The 7,118-nt window shown below is 36.2% G+C and overlaps 2 pseudogenes; both read left to right on the top strand.

Annotated features, from left to right (window-relative positions):
• The first annotated feature begins 2,024 nt into the window (after positions 1–2,024).
• Positions 2,025–3,073, top strand: LOC112681448 (annotated as a pseudogene).
• Positions 3,074–4,737: 1,664 nt separating this feature from the next.
• LOC112681446 lies at positions 4,738–6,749 on the top strand (annotated as a pseudogene).
• Positions 6,750–7,118: the final 369 nt, after the last annotated feature.

Below are 7,118 nucleotides of genomic sequence, written 5' to 3'. Positions count from 1 at the left end.
GAACTTGCAATTCTTTCTTTGTATCATCTCTGGTATTGCACAATGTTGAGATCATCTGCAAAACATAGGATTTGAACTTTCAGCTAATTTAATTCTATACCAGTTGTTTCTTTTTGTATCTCTCTGACCATCTTCTCTAAAATTAGATTAAATAATATTGGAGATAGCGCATACCCTTGCTTTAGCCCTATTTCTACTGTAAACGTTTCAGAAGTTGTCTGATCTACCTTGATTTGATATTGCGTTCCTTCCATACACATTTTGGTTAGGTTTCTTAGCTTCTTCAGTATTCCAAATTCAGTCATTACGTTATACAAGTTTTCCCGATGGATGCTATCATAGGCTTTTTTAAAGTTTATACATATTTGCCAGAGGTTTTGTTGAAATTCATATTTCTCTTCTATTATCTGACCTATAACTGCAATTTGTTCAATAGTTGATCTTCCCCTCCTAAAACCACACTGATATTCTCTAAGATTTTTTTCTATATAGGGACTTATACGATTCAGTAGTACTTTGGAGAATACTTTATATGTTGAGTTTAGTAGCGATATCCCTCTGTAATTTCCACACTCACTTTTATCACCTTTCTTGTAAATAGGAATAATTGCCTTTTTAATAAATTGCCTTTTTCCAATCTTCAGGCATTCGTTCTTCTTCCCAGATCTTTTGGCATATTTTGAAGGTAGACTTATGCATTTCTTCGCCACCGTATTTGATAAGCTCAGCCAGTATTTTATCAGACCCTGGAGCTTTCCTATTATTTAGACTGTTGATAGCAATCTTGACCTCCTCTAATGTTATATTGTTAATCATTGGTTCCGTTGTCTGGTATTGTGTATTTCCTATCGGGTCCACTAGAATTTCCGCATTTAAAAGATCTATGAAGTATTCCTTCCATGTTTCAACTTTATCACTGAGTTCCATAAGGATATCTCCATGTATACTACTCTTTATTGCCTTTAAAATTGGGTTGAAATCCTTATACTGTCCAATAGTCTCGAAGAAGTTTCTAATTCTTCTTTGCGAGCGATCCTTCTCGGCTTCCTCCAAAATCTCATTAATGTACCAACTTCCTTTTTTCCCTCAGTAATATTTTCTTAGAATTTTTCCTTTCAGTTATAAAAATTATTATAAAAATATTATAAATTATTATAAAAATCATCTTTAACTTTATCTTCCCTACGTTCTCACGTCATTGCGAACAGTCGTGTATCGTTTTTAGTGCCTTTGCTGATAAAGTCTCTCTCTCTATATATATATATACATATTTGTTATATTTCTAATTGGTTCGCTTTATCCATGTCGTCGTCTTCGGGCGGCGGCTCTCGCGCCGGCCAAAGCTCGTCAACGAACAAAATAAAACCGACAACTCACAATAAAAACTCGGGATCCAGTTCTGATTTTTGACTCGTCTCTTACTCACGTAAATCTAAAGCTAATACAAATCCGACCAGTCCCATCTCTCCAGTTTTACAACAAATAATGGATAATCCACCGGTTCTAAATACATCAAACACTGCTTTCAATTATAACATACCTGATAACGCGCACGAGCCTATTATTGTTGATGATGCTATTAACGGCAACGACCGATCTAATGAGCCCGCCTCACGCATCACGTTATCTACAGATATAACTATCCATTAACAACCCAAAACCCGGCTATCGATAATAATAATATTAACGCTCGACTCAGCTATTTTTCACTGAAATATAATGGTCCTATTGTTGTACACGCCGAATGCACCGACCAAAACAAAAATTTAGGGAATTTGCACCCGTTCAAAATAGCAAAATTCTTTTCTACCAACTTCACTGGTATCACCAATATTAAACCAGTTGGCTCAAAAAAAGTTAAAATTACCTTTAATTAAATCACCAACGGCAACCTATGCCTAAGTTCTAAAATCCCAAGTGATAATGGTTTCCAGGTAAATATACCTGTCTCACTTATTTTTTCGTATGGTGTTATCAAACTTGATAACAATGCCCCAGAAGCGGAATTTTTTGAGGGTCTCTACTCTCCTGTTCCAATTGAAAACTTTAAACGTATTTCCATAAAAAGAGATGGTACTATTATAAATACCCGCACTGTCGAATTGAAATTTGTTGCAACCAAAATTCCGCCTGTCATCTCGCTATTCAACATGCTATTCGAAGTTAAGCCCAGTATTCGTTCGCCCGTTCAGTGTAACCGTTGTCTACGGTTTGGACACACACTAAAATACTGCCGTAGCGAGGCACGGTGCAGTCACTTAGGTGAATCTAAGCACACATTCGGCACATGTCCCTCCGCCCAAGTTACTGATCCGGTTTGTCTTTTTTGCAAGTCACCTCACTTGGCTACAGACCGTAGCTGCAAAGAATGGTCTACCCAAAAAGCATCAAAAAAATCATGGCTACCGAAAATATGTCTTACAAGGATGCGTTAGTGTTTAAGAAAAATAATTGTTATTCTTCTGCTTTCAAGTACTCTGACATTGTAAACAACCATTCTCCAACTTCTAAAATTACGGAAGTTAACCCCCCTCTTAATAACGATCATTTCCCCAGCCTAAATGATAATCACCACTTTTTCAATTAAAAAAAAAAAAATAAACATAAACATAGTCCCCCTCAATCTAAAGGAAATATTACTTTACCAGTTTTACAATCGTATTCTCCTCCCAATGGGAGTTATTTAAACAAACCTACTATTAACCAATCTCTTACAAGAAAGTACCCAAAATGATTTCTCTTGGGTACATACCCTATCCCTTAAACTATCTGAATCTCTTTTTAACTCCCCTTCGTTATTTTCTCCGTCTTCTCCCTCTTCTCTTCAGAACCTAATTGAATCTTCTCTATCTTCGCTCCTAGCTATACCTATTCCTATTTCTCCTGTTCAATAAAATAATTGTCTAACTATCACACCTATCACCTCAATAACTTATACACAAACAAATAATTAAATAATTATGCAATTCACTCACAAAAACAAAATAAATTCCATCTCTAATTTCAATATATTGCAATGGAATGTAAGGAGCCTTACAGCTCGCCTGCCATCTCTGCAGTACTTACTCGCCAACCAAAAATATTCCATAGCCATTCTTTTAGAGACATGGCTCCTCCCTTCACGTTCCACCAAAATACCCCATTTTAGAACATTTAGATGTGATCGTCCTGATGGTTATGGTGGCGTCGCCATAGCTATTCATAATTCTTATAAATCTAAACTTATACCCATTGACATCACAACCAGAAATAGTCCATACGGTTTAAGATCGACCTTATTGGTATAGAAATTTCTAAAACAGATCTACCATTTCCACTTAAAGTATGGTCCTGCTATATCCCGAGTAGTTCTAATGTTCCCTCCGACCTTTGGCTAATCCTTTATAAATTAGTTACACAAAACTCTCTACTTTGCGGCGACTTCAACGCCTTTCATCCCACCTGGGGTTCCATTCTAGCTTCCCGTAGAGGTAACCAGATATATGACACTATAGATTCATTAGGCTTATGCCTTTTAAACGACGGTAGTCCTACTCCTGTAGGGCGCCTAAACTCAACCGACTCGGCCATAGACCTATCTTTTTGCTCTCCCGACCTTGCTTGGAAGTTATCATAGAACACTTTATGTGAGGCTCACGGTAGTGATCATTTTCCTATTACCATAAAAACTAACTTTCCTAATCTCACGCATCTAATTTCCAATCCAGATTCAATTCAAAATATGCCTATTCACTTCAACTTTAATAAAACGGATTGGGAATCATTCTCTCTCCACATCCAAAACTCAATTTCCTCCTTACCTAACGATCCTAATCCTCTAATTTCCTATACAGCGTTCACAAATATTATTGATAATGTAGCCAAATCGACAATTCCCAGCTCAAGACCAGATAAAAAATCTTTCCGACCCACTCCACCATGGTGGAACTCTACTTGTACCAACTCTGTGAAAAATCGATCCTCTCTTTTTAGAATTTTTCGTTGCACAGGTTCTATGTCCGTCTTTCTCTCATACAGTAATGCATGTTCCCTCACAACTCGAACTTTAAAAAATGAAAAAATAAATAGTTGGAAGCGCTTTTGCTCTAACCTAAAACCATCCTACTCCAGTCAACACCTCTGGTTCACAGCTCGACGTTTTAAAAACTGTGTTATCCCCCCCTGCGTCCAAATAACGATGATTAGTTTGAGAGTTTCTACTCTAAAATTGCGCCATGTTATGTCCCTAAATAATCCAAAATTTTCCCTAGTTATACTCCTTCAGTTTGTCTCCATCATGTTCTTACTAATAATTTCAATCTATCAGAATTACAACTAGCTATTTTTTCTCGTAAGTCAATAGCGTCCGGTCTCGATAATATTTCTCCACTTATGCTTAAACACCTTCCAAAAAACGCTTTAGATTCTCTCCTCTTTATAATGAATAACATACTAATAATCAATAAATCCCCTCGTCGTGGAATTCCTATAAAATCATACCTATACCTAAACAAAACTCTAATACTTCCTTCCGACCAATAGCGATCTCTTCTTCTCTCTGCAAAATAATCGAACATATGCTTAAATCAAGGCTTGATTGGTGGCTCGAATCTAACTCTATCTTATCAACTAATATATTTGCATTCAGGAAAGGTCTGGGAACCACGGAATGCCTCGCAACGTTCATAGGTCATATTTATCACTCTTTTAACAACAAGCAATTCTTTGTTGCTATATTCGTTGATATCCGTGGCGCCTTTGACTCCATCAATATCTCCACTCTTATCTCACATCTCTTTTCTTTGCAGGCTCCTGCCAAATTCTGCAACATATTGTTCTCTCTCTTTAATCGTAGAAATCTCTTCTTCTTCTCTCCTTTTGGCTCATATAATATTCGTTCTACTTTCACAGGTCTGCCGCAGGGCAGTTGTCTTAGTCCTTTACTTTTCAATATATATATGAGCATTGTCGAAAATTATTTAACGTCTCTCGGGCACAAATGTCTCATTTATGCTGATGATATGGTCATTTTTACTTCTAACAATTCTCTTAGTGTTGCTGTCGAACATCTTAACTCAGCCCTTAAAGATCTAAAAATCATTTTGGACAGAGTATCTTTTGAAGTTGCTCCAGAGAAATGTAACTCAGTTATTTTCACTCGACGTAGATACAGAGATCCTCCTAACGTCTATTACGATAACAATGTCATCTCTTTTGTTCCTAATGTCACCTATTTGCGTATCATTCTAGATACAAAACTACGCTGGAAACCATACATAACCTCACTCTCAGCAACTATTTCTCGATGGTCTAATTTCCTCAGAGTAGTGTCTAATACCTGGTGGTGATCTCACCCCTCTTGCTTATTAACAATTTACCGCACACTCATTCGATCCAAACTAGACTATGGTTGTTTCTTTTTCGGTTCTGCTTCCTTCTCGAATTGGAAAAAAATCAACAAACTTCAAATTTCCTGTTTGAGGAACATTATGGGATTTGTCAAATACACTCCTTGTCCTGTCATTGAGGTCGAAGCTAACTGTGCACCTTTTAATATTAGATGCCAATGATTAGCGAGTAAATTCCTACTTAAATCTCTAGCTTACTCTAATCATCTTATTTTCGATATGTTTTATTCTTTTTTTCTTTCTTGGCGTTATGTACCTAAGTCTATGCCTATTCTATACATCTCAGCTAGTGCTTTGTCTAATTTTCACCAATATATTTGTAAATCATCCAAGCTACCTCTTTATGAACAATCATTTGAATCTCTTCTATTCTCTCCTCTCGTTAGACTAGATAACCAATTTTTATATCTATCTTCTCTGGAACTTAAAAAAATTTCTCCTCCTATGGTTAATAAAATCTTCTCTGAGTTTCTTAATATAAATTTTGATCATTTCATTGTAGTGTATACTGATGTCTCAGTCTCACCTCTTTCTGCCGGTTATTCTTTTTTTATCCCTGAACTACATATTACTTTCTCTAACAATCTACCTCCTTCTTCTTCATCTTTCACTGCAGAGTGCTATGCAATCATTGAAGCTTTATCTCTTATTTCAAACCTTGCCTTTAACAAATACTTAATTGCTTCCGATTCAATGTCTTGTCTACAGGCACTAATATCTAACCCTTTTGACTCCCACCTGTCTTTCCTAGTCCTTATCATTAAATCTATCATCCTAAAACTCCATCAAGACAATTATACCATCCAATTTCTTTGGGTTCCAAGTCATATCGGTATACACGGGAACGAATTCGCCGATAATCTGGCGAAATCAACGTCCAATTTAATATGTCCCTCTCTCACCCAACTTCCTCGTACTGATTTTATTCCAATTTTACGGCGTCATATATCTAACCTCTGGCATACATATTGGTCAAAACTCCCAGCTGAGTTTGCCACCAGATACAAAAACATCGTACCAAATGTTCCCAACAAAACATGGTTTTACAACCTCAATTTACCAAGATCAAGTATCATACAATTCAATCGCCTACATTCTGGTCACACTTTACTACCGGCTCACGCATACAAATTAGGATTAAACCATTCCCCATTTTGTACTCTACATTCCCACGAAAGTGTTTGCGATCTCCCCCACCTCCTTTTTGACTGTCCTTCTCTGCACGTGAAAAGCGTTATTTTGTTTAATTCTCTTATATCCATCAATGTTCCTCTCAATTTCCCTTCTATCCTCAACCCCAACTCGGAAATAGTTGTTGATATAATTATTAATTTTATTTTGGAGGCTGGTTTCTCTATATGATTACCCTTAAGACATTTTTTTGTTTTTAACTCTTTGCTTGTATTTTAATATTGTTTTGTTATCTGTTATATTGTTCTAAATAATTGTTGAGCTGTAATAGTTATACTAAAAGCTAAATATAAAAAAAAAAAATCTTTATCTTCACTAGTTTCCGTCGGGACATGCACGCACATTAACATTATGTTAAGTGGTATTTAGTTTAAGACATCCCATTCTCTCTGATACTGAGATAAACTCCATGACATATGGTTCCAACTTTTCATGTACTGCAAAGTCAGTTCCTAAATTATGTTTATCAACTAGTCCTGAAAAGTAAATCATATAATGTCCGACTTTCGACTTTTCGGTTGTTGTAATTTAACCAAAAGG

Source organism: Sipha flava, unplaced genomic scaffold (genome assembly GCF_003268045.1).
Source record: "Sipha flava isolate LNK unplaced genomic scaffold, YSA_version1 19133_pilon_pilon, whole genome shotgun sequence".
NCBI lineage: Eukaryota > Metazoa > Arthropoda > Insecta > Hemiptera > Aphididae > Sipha > Sipha flava.
Note: the sequence above shows the minus strand (reverse complement) of the source record. Positions and strands in the feature narration are given on the sequence as shown.